This window comes from Camellia sinensis, chromosome 4 (assembly GCF_055761805.1).
Source record: "Camellia sinensis isolate YWXY chromosome 4, ASM5576180v1, whole genome shotgun sequence".
Lineage (NCBI taxonomy): Eukaryota > Viridiplantae > Streptophyta > Magnoliopsida > Ericales > Theaceae > Camellia > Camellia sinensis.
The window spans coordinates 42,086,954-42,112,191 of NC_138964.1; positions in this window are offsets into that span (position 1 = coordinate 42,086,954).

Consider the following 25,238-nt stretch of genomic DNA (forward strand, 5'->3'; position numbering starts at 1 on the left):
TTTTGCGCTCTAACTTTTGCCAAGGCCGCCCTTTGTGGGTTTTCAACCTTACGAGCTATGTTTTTCTTCTTTTCATTTTTGTGTTCTTTTCTTTTCTTTTCATTTCTTCTTTGATTTTTTTTTTGTTCTTTTCTTTGCATCTTTCTTTTTTGTTCTTTTGTTCTTTTTCTTCTTTTCTTGCTCTAACTTTTGCCTGGGCCGCCTTTCCGGGTTTTCGGCCCAGCGAGCCTCTCAAGGGTAAAAGTATAGCTTTGTCCATGTCAAATGGTTTTGAGATCCCGAGGTCATCTGAATCCAGGAGAATGGTTGTTGTTCGCTGACGATGCAAGAGTCCATCCAATGGAGGGTGAATTTGCCCCTAGTGTTTGTGGATAGGAACTCGGTTGTCCTTCAACAATGTCTTCTTCTTACCTCCCTTCTGGGATTTGGCATTCTTGCCGATCTTCATCTTGGACTCTTCGAGCACATTTGAAATTCTTGCCCCTAGTTCGAGGGGTGCTCCTGATCTAGCTTCACAAGCTTCTTGATCTGACTTGTTGTCACTAATTCACGGGCTGCTCTGGATCCGGCCACACAGGCCTTACATTGTAGTTGACCTTGGAACTTTTTGAGTTCTAGTCCAAGGTTTGAAAATGAGGAGTCAAGTCTCGAGGCTGAGAGCGATCCTAAGCTGCATAATCTCAAGAGCGATTCCACACAGGTCTTCGCAGGACCACGTAACACATTTTTTTTTTTGAAATCTTTTAAGAAAGCGACTAATCGCTCGCGTTGAAGATGGTGTGGGACCAATCTGGATCAAGCTAGGATCCTTCCTAGTACTCACACTAACAATCATGATTTCATTCATTAAGGGCTTAGCATGCCTTTCTTTCTCTCAATTGATCAAATTTTTGCAAAACCCGAGGAATTCCTTCCTCTTCGTTTTCACCGCAGTGTTCAAAAGGTTTTGAAAAACTTAGGTCAATGTAATGAATTCAAGGCACAAAAGAGCAGGTGAGATGCATTGCCGTTTCATTCAAATCTTCTGGCACAACTGGCGCACGGCTGAAGCAAATACAAGAGTGCGAAAATCACTACTGTTTCATTGAGATCTGTTGGCACAACTGGCTCCTCGGTAGAAACAGACTCAAAGAAAGCAAAAAGACAAACACGAAACAAAACAGTGATGTCCGAGGTAACACCCTTTGGGATCACCCGACCCCTATACAACAGGACTGACTCGATACGACAAAACAGACCTCAACTGACTCAGTATGAAAAGACTGACTCAAAACAAAAGGACAGACTCAAAACAAAACAACAAGACTGACTCAATACCCAAGTCAGAATGTAGCTTTCGCCAAATGCTCAAAACGGTGCGTGCCATACGCCATATCTAGAGTAAATCGAGTGCCATCCGCAGGTGGTTCATCCCCCGACCACATGGTCATATTATCCCCCAAGTTCACCGATCCAGTGCCGATAGACTTTGCAGAGCTTGGCGCGACAATGACCCCGTTGTCAAATAAATCCTATACTTCATGGCGAAGACGGAAGCAGTTGTCGATAGTATGGCCAGTTTGCTGATGGAAGGCACAGTACTGGGCAGCGTCATGCGTAGCCAGAAGAGGGTTCGGGAGAGGCCGAGGCTCAAAGGGTTTGAGATGGCCTTGTCCAACAAGGATTTGGAGAGCTTTGGACAAAGGCATATAGAGGGCATGGAAGACCCTCCGACCTCGGGGTTGGTACTTCAAGGTTTGTGGATTTTTGCTGGGAGCACGAGCAAAGGGATTGGCAGGTGCGGTTTGCTGATCTCTTCCGAGTGGAGGATTAGAGCTAACATGATCATTTCTGGTACGATGGCCCTTTTCCCGATTTTTCCCTTGATTCAGACTGCCCCCAACTTGAGTGGCAAAAGTATTATCCACAGTTTTTGCAACCACTGCAAGCACTTGCTGTTTGTTCAGTCCTTCGGCTTTCAAAGCCTCAACAGTGGACAGAAGATGTTCATGGGGATCCATACCCGCCCCTACCTTGTTCTTTCCACTCGCCTCCACTTTGCCAAGGGATTGGCATTCCTCAAATGCATCCCGTTCCAAGACTGGGGAGCCTTTTGACATGAACTCCCTGGTATGTGATGTGGTTGATGACGGAGCCAATGTCCCAGAGGCCAGATCTGTCACAGTTCTCTGAAGATCTTCGATCATTCTCTTCAGCTCAGAAGTAGTGGGCTCACGGGTTTGAGATGATTGGGGTTCAGATGTACCCATCATGCATAAGTCCATGCTTTCTGGGATAAACACCTCAGGCTTGGGTAGATGGGCTGGAGTGATGTATATGCTGGGGTCATAGGTGGATGGCAGTATATGGATAAGATTGAGGTAGGCAGGAGATGTTTGGTCATTGGGGTCTAAAGGTGGAGCTATCGTCCGATTGTCGATGAGATTTTGGACCTTATGACGAAGGCGGTAGCAACGGTCGGTGCCATGACCGCGCTGCTGATGGTACATACAGTACTTTGAGGGATTATGTCTGGCTGGGAGTGGGTCAGGAAGAGGTTGAGGATCGAGGGGTTTGAGATGCCCTCTTTCCATCAAGGCTTTTAGTGCGCTAGTCAGGCTCATATAGAGGGGGGTGAAAGTTCTGCCCTGACCTCGGGCTGGGCCGGTTGTTTCTAGGCTTGGTTTGGCAAAAGGGTTGGCTGTGGTGACTGTATTGATTTCAGTGGGTTCGGGAATAGTGCTACTTCCAGCATTGGTACTCCTTGAAATCATCCTCGTCGGTTCCCTTGTTCTGGGAATGATCCCATTGTTGAATGCATTCTCGACCTGAACCCCCAGTTCATGCAAACTTTTGAAAGTGAATAGCGGAGCGACTATCAACTTTTGCAACATATCATGCTCGAGGTTTCGCACCATCATCTGCACTTGATCCCTTTCAGAAGGGCGACGATTTGTCATTTGTGCTGCCTTTGCTCTCCACCTTGCAACGAATTCCACAAAAGGCTCTGTTGGGTTCTGGCGAGTTGTTTCAAGCTCTTGGATGGTCATTTCAACTTGGGTATTGTAGGAATACTGATCGACAAAGGCCTCAGCCAGTTCTTCCCAATTTTGCTTCACCTTGTCCTCCAACTTAGCGTACCAAGTGGCTGCTACACCCGACAGGGTTCTTCCATACAGAGAGAGTTTCTATGGCTTAGTCAGACCCATCGGCTTCAGGACATCCAAGAAAAGTCGGATATGTACCATTGGATCTCCAGACCCGTCGAAACGGTTGATATATGGCATTTTGAATCTGTCTGGGAGCCGGATGGCAGCCTCGGTGTGCCCATCCTCAATGTCGGGAATGGAGTTAAGGCCCTGTGCGTTTTTGAATTGCTTCTCAAGGTTTGCAATTTTCACTACAGTCGGATTGAACTCATCAACATGAAAGGGTTGAGTTCTCTCATCAGGCTGCACTAGGGGTCTGAACACCTGAGCTTGAGTCAACCTTTCTCGAGGATTCGGACACTGTAAATCTCCAACTGGCGGAAGTGGGTCAAAGTTCGGCTGGGGTCCCAAAGTTGGATGTGAAGCAGATGGCCCAGATGGGCACTGCGTTTCAATACTGGTCTCAGCCTGCATGGTAGTTCCCTGATTTAACGCTGGTATCACGGCCACAAATTCTTCCGAACCCTGTGCCATCACGGGTCTGCTGATGATGTGACTGGTGACTGTCAGATCAGATGAACCAATGAGCCCTGTCTGGCCTTTCTTTGCCTTGCCTTAGCGAAAGAACACTGGTTGCCCTTGAATTGAATCTCTGACCTAACAAAGTCTATCAGCACTAGTCCAATGTACCCAGGGGATATCGGAGCCTTCTGAAGCTATGGTTCCAGGACTACCTAGCAAAAGGGAAAACAGAGAGCATCACAGCCTGATTTCACGATAACCCATATGAGCAGAGCTGAATGATTGTGCCTCTACAGAATTCTGCCCATAAACTGATACCCTCAGGTAAACTGAATCTCAAAATACTGAACTGGTGCCCACAGGCCTGATGCCCAAACTTGCAAACTGATACATGCATTCCTGTAGCTATTTTGGGGTAGGGTTTCCCTGTCCTATTTTGTCAGGAGCTAGGGTTTCACTACGCACGCAGCGGTTTCAAACAACCTATGATCGGGTAAGCAACCTGCCCTAGTTTGGAATGGTCACTATGGATTCCGAATATGCACTAGGTCGAATGGTCAAAAGGGTGCCCCGGTAAAACCAGGGTTTGTGTTCCCATAGTGGCAGAGCCCACAACCGGTCAGCCTTATGGTCATGCCTTGACCAGACAAGCCTCCGGCAAACCGTTCAGGAATAGCAGATGGCAAACACGGTGTCTTAGGCGCACCAATGCAAATGCAATGCAAAGAGACACACAAGTGTAGTCAAAACAAGATATCATGAGTTCGAGTCAAGTTCTCTAAGTCCCCAGCAGAGTCACCAGAAACTGTAGACGTCCCCGAATGCCCCCGGGAGGAACGAGTCCCCCTGTTCCGTTCGATACTGGGCTCACTACAGTTCGGACTCTCAATTTGTCACGGTTCTAAACCTGAACCAAAAAGTCCAAATCCGGCAAATCGTTTTGAGAAAACAGATTTTGAAAGAAGTGCCAAACATGGACTGCTTTGCCAGATACAGAGTCGCCACCAAAATATTTTATTTTGGGGAAATTTAGGAAACTCTGACTCGTTTGCCTAAGGCCACGTGTCCGTCATCACCATAGTTGCCTCGGCTCGGGAACTTGGGTACGATTGGAGAAGGTCACTTCGTGAGCACCCCCGCTCGCCCGATCAAAGATCGGCCTCTACTAACCATGATATCTATTTTTGAAAACATTATACGTTCTTATTCCGGTTATTAGCCTAGATTTACTATGTGATGCGCACAGCATACAAGTACAGACTGGATCGCCTGAATTGGAACAAAACATTTCATGTTTGTTTGTTTGAAAATGGTTTGATGGTGCTACCCACAAGTAGGCTAAGACGTGGATTTGCCACCCTCAGGTGGGCTTAGAAAACATGATTTTGCCACTATCTAGTGGGCTTAAAACACACATTTGATGAATTGTTCCAATTTAAATAATCCAACCTTCACCCACAAGCATTCAGGCAGTTATATCACATAAGCATATAGCCTCATGGTAAGCATGCTATCATGGCAGTCACTCACACGCATGCAAGGATGCTAAAGCATAAAACTTACCAAGTACTCCAAGCCAAAACAGAAGCTGATTAGAAATCCATGCATGATCCTAACTATACAGAAGTGCCTAATGCAACACATGCAAAAATGCAACTATAGCAGGCTCGGTTATTGTAAACATGGCATATGAAATGCTACAGCTAACATGTATTCAACTTGGAATTGAAAATACAATGCAGTTAGTATGATGCGCCGAGCCCGGTGCATGCATGACAGATGAATGAATGCAATCATGCTATCATATTGTATGCTAATTGAAACATGCCCTAATCTAACCATCATAAGCGGGTAAATAAAAGGGAGAAAGACGTGAGGTTAGAAGACATACATCACACACACGCACACTTATTACAGTTGTGCCCTCGCTCGGAGGGTTCGAATAAATAATACAGTCCCGAATAAATAATTACAGTCCAAATAATTACAAAACCCTAATTAATTAACAAATTAAATTAGGAAAGCAATAAATTAGCATGCAAGCCAGGGACTGCCTCAAATCTGCTCCGGATGATGAATGATGCATGCTCGGGTTGCCTTGTGCAGAGAATCCCTTGCGATGCCCCGGTTTGCCTCTGTTTGCAATTGTTCTTGGAATGCGTGCCAAGCTCCGGAAGGCTGCCGATTTCTGATTTGCTGCAACAGAGAGCAACAAAGGGCATGGCAAATTATTTTCACATATGTATGCATGACTACTCTTCGGGGAGTGTAGTCCTCGATCCTCGTGCCCCCAATCACGCATCTCGATGCATGATGGCCGGGGAGTCAATTTGCACGATTCAATATGAAATGAATGCACATATGGACACAACAAGGCCTAAACTCCATCATGGATAATCCGGAGTGTCGGCAACCGAGGAATTGAGACACGTTCCGTCACTCGGAGTACGAAACGCCCCTCGTTTCCCGTGCTCGGGCTAACTCCTATCCCCAACACGATGCAATATGCATGACATGCATGAAATGCAACTAAGATACAACCTATCATGCACAATGCTAGGAAATGGCATACACGATGCACGAGATAACATGGCATACACAATGCGCTAACATACGGCCTAGCATACACAATGCTATGAAATGAAATGGCATACACAATGCAATATGGGCTTACACCAACGTGAGTGGACCTCAGCCGTACTCACATAGGAGGCCATACGATGAAAATGAGACAACTTGAAATGCGTGCCCACGTGCACGCGAACCGAGGATCGACCCTAAGGTACCAAATGCCACTCTAACGAGACATGGCAAGGCATGGAATATGGCATACTAGCATACAAATTTCAGTAGCAAAATATGACGCAAAACGGCCCCAGAACATGGAAACATGGCACCCGATACATGGAATGAGACCCGAAACATGAAATTAGGTACATGGAATGACCTATGGCTATGCAAAGCATGCATTATTATAACATGAAGTGTGAAGACAGAATCAAGACAGTCCCAAAAAAAGAATATTTACAGTTTTAAGAAAGGCCAAAAAGTGAACACAAATAGGGCTAAGTTAACATGCAAAAATGGCCCCAAAAGAGAGATAATGAAGCAAGTAGTAGCTTCTGGCCCTAAATGGCCAAGAGCCCTTCAACAAAGTTTAAGAGGGGCTCAAAACATGGTATTTCACAATTAGTGACCAAACCCAAAACAGTGCACATGCGAGCTTAAAATACTATGCAAAATAAGGCCTAAAGAGAGGTTTATACACAAAGAGCAAAAAGAGAGCTTCAAAAAGCAAAAGTCCCTTGATCAAACATGAAGAGGGGGTCAAAATAAGGCTATTTACAATTCTGACCAGAGCCCAAAAACACGAGCACAAGGGGATAACAAAACATGCAAAAGTAAGGCCAAAAGAGGGATGAAGAGGCAAGTGACAAAAGGAAGCCTCAAACAGTAAGGAGCCCTTCAACAATGTTGAAGAAGGGCTCAAAATAAGCCACTTTTCAGTTTATAACCAAGCTCGAAACAATTTACAAATGAGCCTAAAATACTATGCAAGAAAGAGGCATACAAGAGAGGTAAAGAAGCAAATGTAAAAAAGAAGCCTCAAACAGGGAGAGGCCCTTAAATAAATATGAAAAGAAGCTCAAAATAATGCTATTTTCAGTTAGGGTTGGAGCCCAAATATGCAAGCAAGAGGAGCTAATATATTGAGCAAAAATAGGGCCAAAGAGAGGGATAGAAGACTTACCCTTGAAGACCAATGCTTCAACAACTCTTGGCTTGAGAAAAGGTGCTCCTTGCCTCTGGAAAACCAGCTCCAAGTGTTGGAAAGGATGGTGGGGAGGTGGTGCTATGTGGTGGTGTAGAAAGGGGCCAAAAAAAAACAAAAAGGTTTTGATGCTTGGAATATAGAGAGAGAGAAATTATATGTAGGAGGCTTAAACAAAATTTTTTTCTAACCCAAAATGCAGCTGGAGCTTCTGGTTTTATAGAGGAAGGAATGGTGGAAAAGGGGGGGAAATGGGAGGGAAAATCAATTCAAATTTCCCCGCAAAAATAGGCCTAAAAGAGAGATAAAAAGGCAAGTGGTAGCTGCTGGCCTCAAACCAAAGAGAGCCCTTCAACAAAATTGAAGAGGGGCTCAAAAAAAGATACTTTACAGTTTACATCAAGCCACGAAACAGCTCACAAATAAGCCTAAAATACCATGCAAAAATAGGCCTAAAAGAGAGTTAAAGAGGCAAGTGATAGTAGGAGACCTCAAACAGCAAAAGATCCTTAATCCAACATGAAGAGGAGCTCAAAATATGACTATTTACAGTTTGGGTCGGAGCCCAAAAATGCTTGCAAGCAAGGCTTAGATATAGAGCAAGATAGGAACAAAAAAGAGGAAAAGAAGCTTACCCTTGAAGACCAATGGACCAGCAGCTCTTGGTCTGAGAAATGGTGCTCCTAAGCTCTGAAAAACAGCTCCAAGTCGTTGGAATGGATGGTGGCGGGGTGTATACCAAAAACCCGAGCAAACGGAGGTGGTTAGGCGGTTTCGAACCGAGGCACACGACCGACGGCTCTGAAAACCAAGAACCGGGCTCCGAAACGGGAAAAACGGCCTACGACCACGAAACGTAGCCTACGGCCACTGAGAGATGATCTGCGAGACCTCTCCCTCCCTTCGGGAAGAGAAGACGGAGAAAACGGGATCTGGTTCGCAAACCGAGGCAAAGCACAAAAGAGTCCGGAAGCCCGGAGGCAAGGCTCACGGCCGAGACTCCGCGACCTCTGAACGAGCACGATATGCAACATCACCGAGTGCTCAATCGGTGACGTCTGAGTCTTAAGGTCGGTCAAAAATGGGGTGTCTACACTATTTTAGCACCAAGAAGAATAAGCAATGTTGAATCAGAATCCATGCTTAGCATTTTTCTATCTTCCCCGGACATCAGCAGAGCACACGAAATAGGAGTTTTCCACTTTTGAAATCCCACTGCACCGAGGACCAATTGATTTCCCTAGGTGTAAGGATAAATGATGATCAAACAGAGGGTTGGGGATACCTGCGTTATCAAAAAAAAAAAAAAAAGATGATGATCAAACAGGGTTTGTCCTGCAAACTAGGCAACCCTTCCAGCTCTGTGTCTTACTTGACAGCACAGGACTAGGCCTTCATAGGAGCAAACCCGAGCTTTCACTTCTCACTGTAAATGTGGGCTTAAGTTCCACCCATGTTCCCAGGGATCCCACTTTAACCATGTTTTTGATACTTTTCTGAAGACTCAAATGATAAAAATATATGTGGACTGGTTAGTTGAAGAAGTATGGAGAATAGAGAACTTGTTGCAAGTCGAAGTCGCCTTTTTCTGGGAGGGGAGGAAATGTCAACTCTGGATATGATCTCTGGAAGCTTTCAAGCAACTGGGTAAAGAGAATCAGAATATTATGTAGATATTTAGGTAAATTAATTCAAAATTTTCATGTCATTTGTATGTTGATGTTCAGATCCATAAAGCAATATTGGCTTTATATGAATAAGGAATTACAACAAAACTATGTGTTATTATTAGTGTGCTCAGGGGAGAGAGAGAGAGAGAGAGAGAGAGATGCTTACATCCTCAAGTATTGATGTTCTATAAAGCTCAACAAATAGGGGGGCAGGTTGCCCCAGTGGTAAGGGCGCACACGTGGCTGTGTGGGTAAGGCGCACGGTCGCGGGTTCGATTCCCCACTGGATGAGTGCCTGCAGCAGCTTGAAAATGGTACACGGCTTCCCCCGGGCTACTTACCTCGCAGGATTAGTCCTGACTTCCCGAAAAATTAGAGAGTTGGGGATACCTACGTTATAAAAAAAAAAATAAAGCTCCACAAACGTTTCCCTGATGATCCTATTCATCCTATCAACGTCACATGCATGTGTCCAGCAAGAGTCATGCACGCCTGCAACAGACAACAACATGAAAATAAATAGGAAACATAAATTTCTCATTTTGTACAAATTCCCTTCCAGTCTTCCCAAGGAAGAGCCTATAAAAGCAGGTCAGAGTTTCAAAAATGTTTGATTAAAAAATTATCTGAAAATAAATGTATGACCTGCATTTGAACATGCATTAAATAGAAGAATTTTAATATAATTATGAATTTCAAAACATACGGCACACTAGTGGGGACATATAAATGCATATTAGACTTGATTCAAGTTAAAGACAACACAAATGGATATTATATATTTGAATTCTTAATATGATCGTGTAATATAAGGAAATAAAATGATTTTTTTTTTTTTTGATAACCGGGTGTTCGGATCAATTTTCGCGTACCTCGCCTAAATCTTAGGTCCTTGAAATTAACGACTGTGCAAATCTCTAGTAGCCCCAAGGTATGAGATGTTTGGCCTTGTGGGTTTTCAACCTACAACCTTTTGGGTGATAAGTCCTTTGGTTGCTTTCTTTACCCACTAAGCCAAACCCTTTGGGTTATAAAATGAAATTAATTTATTTCTAACATCCATTAAGAGACTTTAACTGTGGTTGAGAAAATAGAAGTGGATCTGTGGGTTTAGGCAATAAGTTGACTGAAGCCAATAAATCAGAGTATTTCACTTCAAATGTATGACTAAAATTTAATTATGACCTAATTGTAGTACAATGCCATTCACCTAATTCACATAACAACTTTTAAAGTTATCAAGAGATTCAAGAACTTCTCCCAGCGGTCAACTCGGAGATGTGTGCAAAAAGAAAATAAAGACCGAAAAATAAAAAAAGAGTAGACATTTCTGTAATTGTGGATCCCACATAAAGCATAATCCTAGAGTCCAGACAAATGTTGAACAATTTAGACGACTTGTAATCTACAACTTAATAAATTCAAAGTGTAGGAACACATAAACAACCATAGAAAATACAGGTGGAACAATGTGAGTGAAACAATATCATTAATTGCGAACCCACCAGCTGATGTGTATGGCCAGAATTATTTGATGTGCTTGGTTCTGTGGGGAGATCATTTTTTTCATTTTCATGTTAGAGCATGGTACCAACAATACAAGCTTCCCTACAGGATTGGAGAAAACAGATCACTTAACCAATAAGTTGGCCTCAATTATGCTACATGGCCTTGTGTATGCGTATTAGGTGGGGGTATGTGTCCAAGCATTGGACCTTCTTTTCTTAATTTTAGATATATTAAAATATGTATCCAAAGATTAGACGCGGGGCATATGGGCAAGTTCCAAACATTTAAAAATATTGTTTATTGCGTAATATCTTGATATAAGATGCTATTATTTAGAATTGTACTTGAAATTAAATAGGATTTAGGGAAAAAGGAATTTCTATCTCCCATCCATGTCAGAAGTTAGAAATTTTCCTTAACTATCAAAAGTGAGCTCCTTGTTCTTTAAACATTGTTACAAATTAGAGAATCCTAGTGTATAGTTTATAGTTTATAGTTTATATTTTACCTGCAACCTACGAGTTGTTGAGGAATTCAATTTCGACATAATCTTTGGAATAGACTAGTTGACAATCCATCGAGATATTATAGATTGCTACCATAAGACATTAACGACTTTTTTGTCAGACGACATGCATTTTCAATTTAAAGGGAATAGACATGATTCCTTATCTTCTACATATCGAAAGTCGTGGTGCCCAACTAGCCAGGTGGTCAGCCAGCCTGATGCTCAAACATGAAAAATGGAAGGATTTAGGACTTCCTCATTTAGTGTGTAGATACACTGACATTTTTCTGATGAACTACCAAGATTACTTCCAAAATGAGATCTATACATCAATAACAATTTGTAACCCGAAACATTGCATATATCTATGGTACCACATCACATGACTTATCTAAGCTCAAAGAAATGATGACATAATTGCATGAGTTGTTGGACAAAGAGTTTATTTAGCTAAGTATAACTCCATGAAAAGCACTAAAGTTGTTCACCAAGAAGAAAGATAGAACATTGAGGTTATGAATTGATTATTGACAACTTTTTTGGGGGGTGAATATTATTGACAACTCAACTAAGTCACAATTAGAAGTCGGTACCCATTCCTTAAAATTGACAACTTGTTCAGGTTCGAGTTGTTTGTCTAAAATCAACCTTAAGTCCGGTTATCACCAGTTGCATATTCAGGATGAAGACATATAGAATATCATATTTTGAATATGCTAATCATTATGAGTTTGTTGTATGCCATTTAAATTAACCAACGACCCAGGTATATTTATGAGTTTTATAATCATGATTGACTTGGATAATTTTGCAGTAGTGTTTATCATTCTCATATATTTACGATCGAAATCATAAATAGCCACTAAAGATCGTTTGTCAGGTTTTGTGTGAAAATCACTTGTACTAGGCCATGAAATGTGAAATCTGATTAAAGGAAGCGAAATCCCTAAGTCACGTTGTCGCTAAAGAATGAATATCGATAGACTTTGTCAAAGTGGAAGCGCACGCTACTGTAGAAGATTCAAATAGGGTTTCTATACCTTGTAAATTCTTGTAGTTATGGCTCTAATCTTTTTTAATTTTGTCTTCTTCTTTTTGCTCGTTTAATTTCTTTACCAGTTAAACTTCTTGATCTTTTCATGACATAATCACAAGAGCTAGCTTATATTTAATCACAAGAGCTAGCTTATTAAACTCAATTGTAATTATATTTAATTTCCTTTGTAGTTTTCTATTGAAAACTACCTTCCTTTCTAGTCAGCTTTAGTGACCATGAATATTGTAGGAGATATTTCAAAGTCACATATCCTTCTTGAAAATCCAACAAGTCCTACCGATATAATTGAAAAGTTCAACTGGACTAATGAGAGTCCCCACTTATTCATAACTAAAAAAATCTTTCCTAAAGTTAATTCCAAACAAAATAGATTTTCCTTTCAATCCAATTCAAAACCAACTACAAAACACTAAATTCAAATTTTGTCTCACAAATCCAAACGAATATGGGAATCAAAAACAAATTTAAAGTTTGACTGATTAAAACTACTCACAAATCATATTCCAGTTAGAAAATAAAATACCAAATCTAAATTATATTGAGAATGGATATTAACCCAATAATCTAACATTTCAAAAATTCTAAAATCAAACAGAATGATATTTTAGCGAATTAAATTCAAATGAATTTAACTTCTCTCCAATTGACTGAATAATTCAATCCAACAACTATGAGAAGGCTCTTGTGCCCACTGCCATAGAGCTCAAATATCCACTCACAATTTTTGACAAAAACTCAACTTAATTCGAGCATAGCATAATGGGTAATGCAATAAAACACACTTTTTGAAGTGTGCTTATTATTTGTACTTTTATAGGGGAATTAAATGTTAATAAAACAGATAAAAAATATTTACACACATATGAAGGGTGCAACTCAAACTTACACCCCCACCACATAATGAGTTGCACACCTCATATTTTATGAAATTCCTTTGATCTTTTACCCTGCCACTACAACAAAAACACACTTTAGTGACACTGTATTAGTGGCGTGTTTTTAAAAAATGTCATAAAAAGAATATTTGGCAGCATATTTAAAAAAAAATGTCACAGAGCCACAAACATACAAGGCTCTAGTGGCATTTCAATAAAGAAGTGTCACATCACTACAACAAAAATGTGATTTAATAACATCAATTTATGGCATTTTATAAAGAATGACACAAGAATTTTTCTTTTTTTTTTTTATCAGCAAAAAATATTTTATTGATGACAACACATACTTTACATATGCAAATACATCAATAAAAGAAAGGAAGAGCACAAAGCATTATAGCAAACTACTCAATCCCAACTAGGTTGGCACCGAGCAGAGAGCCCAATCATCTGCAAGCTCGACCCCAAGGGTTGGTGAGAAACCAAACCTAACAAGAAAAAAACCTTCAAAGAATCAAAACCCCAAACTACCATATTTTGGAATAAACCAAAAACCAAACACCCCTTAGACCTATTAAACTCCACCCAGTAACCATCACCAACATCAACCAAAACATCAACAATAAACAAAGCATAAACAGCCCGCACCCACCCCACCCGCAGCAGCAAACCAACTGAGCATAGCAAAGACAGACCCAACAAAACAGAGCACACAAGCAATAGAAGCAGCAAAACACATCACCAACTCAGTAGAATCCAGAATAGTACTGCAGCAGCAACTAGTAACAAGCATCCTGAACTCTATAGCAACAAACAGCCCCTCTTCACCAACACCAAAACAAACCAATAAGATACCCACAGCTGCAAATACACCTCTGCACAATACATCAGCAAGTCACCAACCTTCAAGAACACTCACCAGAGGCCTTGCTGCCATGAAACTCCACGCAACAAACACTTGCAAGCAACATGCCCTTCCATCTAAATTGCTAGTGACAAGATCCCAAATAACCACCTATACATTCAATACTTCCAATGCTAATGAAATCCACAGCTACTGATCTCAGTTTCTTTGCTCTCTCTTCTCTTAAGTTTTCTGTTAATACTTTAGACCTCTTCAAAACTTCTATAACTAAGTCTTCAGATCAATCACCTAACCCTGAATAGTTCTTTGGAAAAAATTAACACCTTCGTTATATTTAGCAGATAGCTCCAAGAATAAAGGAAACAGGGACATCTTTGCAACTTCAACCTTAATACACTTGCCTACTACCATTACACAGACAAAATCTAATCTGCCTCATGTTGGAAATGAAATCATTGGCAGAGAACTGATGATCCTTGAACACCTCTTTGAACCGAAGAGCAGTCTTGACTTTTATTAGTTCACAGACTCCTTCTTCATTTGGAGCAACATCCTTAAAAGTGCAATCATTTTTATGTTTCCACAATGCCCACAACATAGTAATAGGTAGAGATTTCCATATCAACCTTTCCTTTTTGTTGAGTCTTACCCCATCCCACCAATGTAGTAATGACTCCACTGAGCCTGGTAGTACACCTTGCACCTCCCACCACTTTAGAATTTCTGTCCAAACTCTCCATGCCACTGGGCAATGCAATAACACATGGTTAAGTGACTCCTCCTCTAATTTGCAGAAAATGCATAGGGCGAAAACATTATCAGCAAGAACACCAATACGTCGAAGGAAATCTGTAGTCTTCAATCTGCCCTTCCAAGCAAGCCAACCAAAGAATTGCACTCTAGGGGGAATGTACTTCACCCACACCAACTTACTTGTTGGACACTTATTACCAAAACCAGCTGCTAGATTTTTGTACATAGAGGACACTGAAAAACTTCCTGATTTTGAATCTACCCATACCAGAATATCCTCTACATCTGACCTTAATGTAGGGGCTGCCTCTAATATAGTTAGCAATCTAGAAACCTCCACCATTTCACAGTCATAAAGCTCCCTTCTGAACTGGAACTCCCACTGTCCTGCATTCACCTTCCTTACCATCATTGAATTTAAAGATTCTTCCTTATTAGTAGTCAATCTATGGAGGAGTGGGAATTCCTCCTTTAGACATAGATTTGCACACCATTTGTCACACCATAACTTAACTCTATGGCCATTACCAACTTTTATCTTACAATTTTCCAAGAAAGTCATCACCAAACTGCTATCTTGTTGACAGCCAACTACAATGTCCTTCCAAATTTTTGAGCTACTACAACTGGAATTTATTTTAGGCATCCAATTACCCTCCTCAACCTTATACTTATTGCAAATAACTCTTCTCCACAATGTATCAGACTCAGTACCAAACCTCCTCCACTATTTTAATAAAAGACAATTATTAACCTCTAACACTCTCCTAACCCCCAGACCCCCTTGCTCCACTTGTTTTGATACTTCCTTCCAATTAACTAGATGTAATTTCTTTTTCAACTCAGACCCACCCTAAAGGAATGCTGCCTGAATTTTTTAAACCTCTCTTGCTACCCCTTTTGGCATCTTATACAAAGACAAATAATACAAAGGTAATGAGGACATTACAGATTTTATTAAGGTAAGCCTTCCAGCAAATGAGAGCACTCTCCTCTTCCAACTTGCTAATTTGCTTCTAACTTTATCCAAAACAGGTCTCCATGTTGATTTCCTACTCGGATTAGCCCCCAGAGGTAACCCAAGGTACTGAAATGGAAAGCTTTTCAACTTGCAATTCAGCACTGAGGCATATTCATTCATTAAATCATCTTGCACTCCCACTCCACACACTACACTTTTATGATAATTGATCTTCAATCCTGAAAGAACTTCAAAACACCACAATATCCTTTTCAAGTTTCTTACTTCAACTAAATCAGCTTCGCCAAACAATATTGAATCATCTGCAAATTGTAAGTGAGTAAGTCCCACACTACCTGAACCAATCCTCACCCCTTATTATTTCCAATTCAAGAGCTCTAGACAACAATAAACTTAGCCCCTCTGCCGCTATATTGAACAGAAAAGGAGACAACTGGTCCCCTTGTCTAAGGCCTCTTTGTGGACTAAATTCTCCAGTTGGAGAACCATTGATAAGTAAAGAAATTCTAGCTAAAGTAATAAATCCATTCCACCCACTTTTCACCAAAACCAAAATTTGACAACATGGAAAGCAAGAATTCCCAATTTACAGATCATAGGCCTTCTCAAAGTCTAACTTTATGATCAATCCCTTTTTTCTAGCTTTCTTCCACCCATCTACCACCTTATTTGCTACCAACACACCATCTAGAATATTTCTACCTCCTAAGAATGCTGATTGGTTTTCACTGATAACGTGGGGTAGCACTGCCTTTAGCCTGAAGGAGAGCACTTTGGATAAAATCTTATACAATGAACCCACCAAGCTAATGGGCCTATAATCAGATAAACCTACTAGATTTTCCTTTTTAGGCACTAAAGTGATAAAAGAGCTATTAATCCCTTTTACAAGCCTTCCATTACTAAGAAACTCTCTCATGAAATTGATCACCTCCTTCTTCATTACTTTCCACATCTTTTGAATGCATGCAAAATTAAAACCATCTGGGCCTGGAGCCTTGTTCCCGTCACAGTCATATAGAGCAGCTTTTATCTCTGCCTCTACAAACTCAGCCTCAAGCCCATCAAAGAATGGACTGCTGCTTACTAACTTGAAAGCCCCTTGTAGTACAAGTCTTGACTTCCAATCCTCTGAGTAATGTCTTTGAAAATAGGCTTGTACCTCTTGCTTAACTCTAACAAGTTCTTCAATAATCCTATCATCAACAGTTATTGAGTTAATCTCATTCCTCCCTTGTCGACATTTCACCATGACATGGAAATATCTGGTATTCCGATCCCCCTTTAAATCCCAATTAAGTCTTGATTTCTGCAACCACATCCACTCCACCATTCTATTGAGCCTCCACACCCCCTCTCTAACCTCTCTTCTTCTTACTTTTTCGACTTCTTCAAGATCCCTTACCTTAGCAACAAGATCAATCTCATGTAACTCTTCCTCAGCTTTCTTCAGTTTAGTGTTTACATTCCCAAACACTTCACTGTTTCACTATTTTAGTGCAAGCTTCAATCCCTTCATTTTTCTAAAAAGTTTAAAACCAGCCCAACCCTCTACTTCATGCTCCATCCACCACTTCTCCACCAAGGGTAGAAAATTAGGATGTAATGACCATGCATTTAAGAATCGAAAAGGCCTAGGGCCCCAATCTCTACTGCCCTCCACAATAAGTAAAGGGCAATGGTTAGAAATTGATCTAGGTAGCCACCACAACTTGAGATTGAACATTTCTAGCCATTTGGGATCCACTAACACCCTGTCAATTTTGCTCTATTTATCCCTTTCTCTTGAATTACACCAGGTATACCTTCTTCCTAGTAAGGGTAAATCATTAACCTCACTTTTATCGGTGAAATCATTTAGCTCCTTCATACCCTTATCCCTTCTAGAGCATCCCCTTCTCTCTTCAATGGTCCTAACTTCATTAAAATCCCCCCATAGGCACCAGGGTTCAAGGAACTCTTTCTTAAGCTTCACCAAACTATCCTAAAGCTTACCCATGTTTCCCACTTTATTTGGTGCATATATATTTAGAATAACACATTCAAAAAAGTAAAATAAAGTACCTACCAGAAGGATATATCTTCTACTACAACAATAACCTGAAATCTGAAAGACTCTTGGATCCCATATGCATAGTAGACCACCAGCTACTCCTTCAGAATCTACTAACATAAAATCCATCCTTTCTCTATTCCACAATGCCCTCACCTCCTCTTCTGAAATGGATGCTTTCTTTGTTTCCTGAAACAATGCAATATCTACTCCTCTATCTTTCAAAACCCTTCTGATTTTGCTTCTTTTCTCCTTCCTACCCAAACCTCTAACATCCCAAGATAATAGCTTCATTGAAAACACAATACACTTTACTCCACCCCCTAAATACTGCACCTTATACAGCATCATTACTTTCCCCTCCTATCCTTTCTCTGTCCTTTTCTTCAAGCTCCAGAATTTTGGACACAGCTTCCTCTTCTTTGCCCTTATAATTTATCGCCAACATTTTCCCCATTGGTAACGTTGCTTGAGCTTTATTGAGCACATACCTCCTTCTATCTTTTCCATTCTCAACTGATGTTGAGAAAGAGATTGTTGCAGCGGCTGCTCTTCAAATTGCCCCTTTCAGACCTGATTTACTTGATGAAGCTCCTTTTTGTCCATACCTCCTTGCAAGTTGCAAATACCCCTTACTTAGAAATTCATGCTTCTTCCCTATTACTTGTTTTCTCACTTTCACCTTTCCTTTTTTTCTCTGTAGTTCTAACTTTGAACACATTTCAACCTACTGGGTCTGGGATAAATTTGAATTAATTAGAATAGGCCCAACTAACCTTTCAGGCCCACAAAGCAACTCAACACTCGCTACCTCTAATCCACTCTTCCTACATTCAAGCCCAACTCTTTGCTCCCATTTTGGACTAGGGCCCAACACTACCTCGAAGTCCACCACTGGTTTCTGAACACTTGAGCCACTTATACTTCTTATAAACCCAAGTGTGGGAGCAGGATCATCATTCTTCTGACATTTCCTGGTATAGCCGTTAATTGGCCTCCCAACCACCTCTGTTAATCCTTCTACCCCACCCTCAAGCTCATTCCCCACAGACTCAGCTGACTCTGCAACAAACGTTTCATTTCTCCAAGACATCTCCATATCCTCTTCATATCTAATTCTTTTACCACCTGGCAAATCCTCCTTTGACACCTCCACTATCTGTTTTAACTCATCTGCTAATTCCTCATCCTTGTCATCATTATCTTCCACATCTCTGTCATTCTCCCCTCCTCCTTGCTGTTCATCTGTACTCGAACTACCTTTCTCAAACCCTTCATACTTCTTTTTGCAGCTGCATTTGCTCATAATTGTTTTTGCTATGACAATCTGGTGCTCACATACTCTAACTTGATAAGATATTCCTTTGCATTCCAAATTAATAACCTTATTGATTGGCTCCATGCATGTGGTCACTATTTGAACATTTCCACTAACAAATGACTCTGGATTGCACAAATCTCCCTCAAGACCAATAACTTCCCCCCAGATATTACCAATTCTATTTAGGGTAGTCCTATTCCATAAATTCAATGGTATCCCATAGCAACTTAACCATACCCTACGTTCTTGCTGAACCTATAAGCCAGGCTCCCACTCAATTATCTCTTCATACCAATCATTTATCCACTCCTATATAATCTCCAGCTTAGCACTTCTTTCCTCCTTAGAGTTAAATGATAACACTACATCTCTTCCCCCTCCATTCCTCACGGATACATCCTTCAGACCTCTTCTTTGTAGTTCTACTTTTAAGCTAATATTGGCATATGACGGTTTGAGACGAACCACTACACTCTCATAAACCCACCCATTTCCTATTTCCTCTGCCTTCACTGTAATAGTTCATCCTCCCCTGGTAGTAATGGTCTTGGCTACCTCTGGATAAGATCTCTGACCTGTTACTGGTTTCCAAACACTGTTAACTCTTCTTTCCTTAGTAAATGGGCTTTTTGTCATGGGTTTATGGTAACCTTTTGCTTCACTCTTCTTCTTACCATAATCTACATGCTTCACTACTATTTTCTTATTGTCCACCCATAATCCATTTGCCTTCAGCACTGCTACTTCAGCTGCCACTGTACAATCATACTTGAGAAAAACAAATCTGGTATTCCTCACTTTTCTCCTCTTCTGCAGTGTGAAGACATATTTGACCACGCCAAACTTCCTAAACATATCAAATAACTTCTTTGGGTTCATTGAGTCTAGTAAATCATCCACAAGTACTGTCGCTATCCCTGCCTTCAATTCCCGCCTCCATCCACCTTGACTTCCATATCTTCCTCTATGCTTGAGCACCGGAATCCATCCACCATGACTTCCTTGACCTCTTCTCTCCATCTTCACAAGAAATTGTTTTAATGACATTTGTTAAAAGATGCCACTAAACTTTAGTAGTAATGGCATTTTTTTAAAATGTCACTAAACTAAAAAATTTCCAAGCTATCTAATGTCATCTTTTGAAAAGACAAAAAATGTCAAATTGAACTGCTTGACCTCTATTTGCTGGCTCAATAGTTTCTCCAAGAATTCTGAATGTGCTACAAACAAAAGCGTTGGAGACTCTAGCTTCAACATGTGGCTGTTGCCTTATAGGAATCCTAATTTTTCTTAAGTCAATATTTATTATTAGTATTATTATTACTTTATTTTATTTTTGACTTTATTAATTGTGAGGTTACATGAGAATTTAATGTAATATTTAATTAATTTAATGTGACATTTAATTATATATAATTAATCTGAATTTATATATATATATGTATATATTTTATATATATAGAAAGTATTATATATTCATCTTATATATATCAAAGGTGTTAGGGTGATTATAGAAAATTAGGTTATATAATAGTGATTAGGTTATACTCTTAAGAGACAAAGAAAAGAAAAGAGACAAAAAAAAAAAAAAAAGCAGAGAGAGCGAGAGACTGTGATTAATCATCAAAGAGATTAATCATAGAAGCTATGAGAGAGAGAGAGAGAGAGAGAGAGAGAGAGAGAGAGAGAGAGAGAGAGAGAGAGAGAGAGAGGAAAAAAATGTTAGGGTTTTATTTTGGTGGTTTAATTATTTTTTCAAGTATTTCTTTGATTTTCGAAAAATAATTGTGAGTGCAAAACCCATTTTCTTTGACTTATGTTTATTTTGTTGTTATTATTTATTTGTTTTTATTTATTTGATGTTGGTTTGATATTGTATTTACATGAAGATGATGGATTGATTTCAATTATTTTAGTTAGTTGTGTATGTAAGGTTTAGAGTTTTCATATGTATTTATTTTATGGTTGTAATCACGCTCATGGATATATGAAATTAAAATAAAGTTGGAACCCATAGATAAATTCTAAATACTCTACCATGACTCCATGAATTGTTGCTTTATTTAAGTGTATAAAAAAAAAGTGAGGATTATGAGATTTATTTAAATTCCTTGGCATTATTATGTTTGTTTTCATGAGTAGATGAGGGGTTATGTGTGTATATATTGTTGTTTCGTTCTCAGGAGTGAACGAGTACTTTGATTTACGCGTGTACGTCTATGATAACCGTCCGGGGAGTTTGGGTCAAACTCGGGATGATATCTCCGTACAAGTTTGGTTTCGGAACAGTGTTAGGTATACAGGAGGCACATAGGATATGTGTAGGCCAGAAGTGAAAGGCCGAAGTGGTGGAGTTAAGGTACAAAGAATTTAAATATAAACTTATTGGTATACTTTGAATTGTATTGATTTGTACATCTTGAAAAATAGTAAACGACCTCAATAAATTACGAAATTTGGGCAGAGGCATGTATACGTAATTCTAGACAACTTTTGTATTTTAATGTTTTACTAAAACGATCGATTAGAACTTGTAATCGGATGATCTTGGTTACACTAGTTTTTATTCATTTTAGCAATGCAGATTTTAGATACTATTTTAACCCACGAAATGAGCTCATTTTCATTGATTTCTCATAAACTGAAGTAGAAACATTATTATGAACACTTTTCGTGTTTTGAATTTTTTTGAAAAAAAAAAAAAATCATCTTAGGGCAGTTTCTTTTCATTTTCAGTTTCAAATTTTTTGATTGAATTCCGTGTAGGTTCTTCTATCAAGTTTTTCTCTCAACCTATTTAGTTTCTACTAAATTTGTTCGCGCTTCTGATCCATCATATTATTTTTATTTATTTATTTTTTATACTCAATTTATATTTTGTTTTGTATGGGCAAAAAACTAAATGACACCGTATCTCAAAAAACTGCCCCTTCATTTCGATGCGGATGTAACTACTTGTCTTGTCCTGTAACAAGAATTAAATGTACTTTTGTTTGTGTCTGATGGACATGTGGGTGCCAATTCTTGTACTCATACTAATATACTTGTATACTGACCCGTTTTGTCTCTTGGCAACTTGGGTGCATTCTGTTTGAGCACAGTTGAGCTTCATTTGTTGGATTAGTTGGGAGTACAGTGGTGACGAAAAATAACTACAGTTGTATGTCATGTTTTTCAGACTTCTTTTGTTTTCTGGAGTTTAAGATTGATATTAGTCTATTTATTTATTTATTTTGATAAATATTTTTTTTTATGACCTTAATATTTTGAAAATTTGGCATTGTCGGTTGTTTTCTAATTTTACATTCTTTAAGTTGTTTTGACTATTTGTTGCTACTTTAATGTTGGAGGAATTGGATAGTCATGAATTTATAATGGATGATTTAGTAGGCGCTTGTTAAGAGCTAATCATATAGATCACATTACTTTCAGCTTTATTTTAGAATAGCATGCAAAACTCGTCTTACAATTAACCAAGGAATGAATATTGTGGACCTAAATTTCATTGTTTAAATCTGGACAAAATGTGCTACATAGTAAAAATCATGACATGACGAAACTTGTGTTTTTTATTTTATTTTCTATTTTTATTTTCTTGTGACGTTTCAACAAGACACCTCTCAATCATTTATTACCGCATGGACTCTTTATGATTCCCTCAAAATCTTGCTTGAAAGTAATTAGTTGATTGTCATTTTTCACAATTACCTTTGATTTACATTGTTGAGTTTAGGGGATCCTGATATTGATAATAGGCATGGTTTTGATTGTTATTGATTGGTGTCTTTGGTTATTATTGATTTTTTAAGCTATTGTTTGATATGGTCTAAAGACTTATGGTTGTTACTTTTATTTATATTGTTGTAGTGTGGTGAACCAATTAAGTGATTAAATCACATGGCTTGCTTATCTACTAGAGAAATACATATCACTTTCCGTTGTGATGATCTTCATTCTAGCACTTTGTAATATTTTATTTTTTAAATACTATTTATTAATTGTAATATATAAATACTTAATTTTTTAAATCTTGATTTATAGGTGGGAGACATAGTTATTCTAAAATGTATCATTAAGCCAATAGAAACAGTTACAATCGAAGTGCTTAAAAGCACAGATCCATCCAAAGAAGTAGAAGGGGGAGAATTAGGACCTGACAATTAGGAGGTACATTTCAACTGTCAGTCAAACCTAATGAGAGCTTGATCCGATTATGTGGACTTGTCAAAATAATGGGACAAGCTATTGGAGCTCATGTTGCTTGGCCTGCTCCATTTATGGTATATTGTTTTTGTAAATACTAATTTTATTAACAAATTTATATTAAGTTAATATAGTTCCAATTACCTTTATATGTTTATCTTTTAAATGCAGATTTCACAAGTTATGAATCCTAGCCGAGAATATTTGTACAAGTAATGTTCATAATTTATATGTTTGTCTCTCCGGAAGATGGATATCACTATGACTTTTCAGAACTTATAGTTGGAATAATTTTTTTTTGCTTTAACTTTGTTAGTGTGGTAGAATATTTTATAATTTTGATTATGAATTTTATTGCAATATAAATAAACTTATATTTTTAGATTAAAAAATGATTGTGGTTTGAATTTTTATTTTATTTTTTATTTTTTTTTTGATGTGATGATCCTATGGTGGTGTAGGTGTTGATTTTCAACCACACAACCAAACAGGGAAACTCAGTAGGAGAGTACCGGCAGAATAGATTAAGCTCGTACAACCAGGCATAGAAAGATAAGAATCCAACGGTGGTTCGTCTACCCGGGGGCACTCTGACGATCAAGTCAATAATCACTATCTCTCAAAGATAACAAATAGTGCTTAACTCATGAGACAGAGCATAAAAAGCATACCTTAGACCCACGAGGGTGCCTCACTTTTATAGCCAGGACTAATCTGATCCCTGTAGAAGCCTAGCTTCAATGGACTTTAGCTCAATGCTAAACTTGGACTCCCAACCAGATAGAAATAAACTCCCTAAGAGCTTTATCTTTATCCAGACTGAGGTCCTTCCCCATTCTAGGACTCTTGTCCCTTATCTGCTCATCTCGGATTCCGGTATCTCCATAGATAACTCTGGTTTTCACACTTAACTAATTTCCTTTGCACTTTTGCAGGCTGTCCAACAGGTTCACTTCCTTGTAGTAAAGACCGATGAATTCAAGAAAGAACTTACCCAAAAGAAGGTTGCCAAACTTCTTTCCTTACTAAACAAGGCCGAGGCTCGCATCCGAGGTCTCCTAGATTAGGCCAAGGCTACTGAGTTGGCCTTGAAGAATACCGAGGACCGAACTGAGGCCACGCAAAATGTTGTCGAGGTCACTAAGGCCGAGGCAAAAGAAGCCAAGGAGAAAGAGGCCCAGACCCAAACCGAGCTCCAAACGGCACTGTCTACAAAGGCAACTGAAATCAAAGAGGTGGACGAGAAGGCCTATGCTGAGGGAGTAGCTGACGTCCGTGAGGAATACAAAAAGCAAGTTAGACAAGCATGCAATCGGCGTTACACCCTTGGTTGGATGGCTGCTCTGAAAGAACTGGCTATCCCCGAGGACTTACCCCTCCAAGATGAGAGCCGACTTGTTGTGCCATTCCCCTCTGCTCCAAGCCAATCTGAAGGTGAGGCTGAGGGGGAAGAAGAAGAAGAAGAAGTTGAGGTCAGAGCTCGTGCTGAGGGTTTTGCTGGGGCCAAGTCCTCAACTCTGAATGAGCAAGTCCTGGACTTGACTCAAGACGACGAGGACGAGGTCTCCAAGATTGCCTCTCCTAAAAGAGCATGTCAGAGGCCAAGGTACAGATAGCCGAGAAGAGCCTCGACAAAACTCTTCACAAGATCGATGCTGAGATCGAGGGGGAGAGGACTGCCGAGAAGCTTTCCCAGCGGTCTGCCGAGGTCGATACACAGCTAATTGCTAAAGCGGAGCAGTCCACTTAGAATCTTTTCTCTTTTTGTGTTTTGTCCTATATTCTGAACACTATTTCTTTTTTCGGGCCGAAATGCCACATCTGTAATTTGAACAAGTAATATTTTTGTTGAACGCAAGTCTTTTGTCTTCTAAGTGTTGAATGTGTGCCTCCTTCTTTTCTTCTATGCATGTTTACTGTTTTCTTCATGCCTTTCATGCTTTCATACTTAGCATATTTTTTCATTTCTTGAAAGTATACCTTAATTGTATAATAACTCTGGGATATAATACCTCGG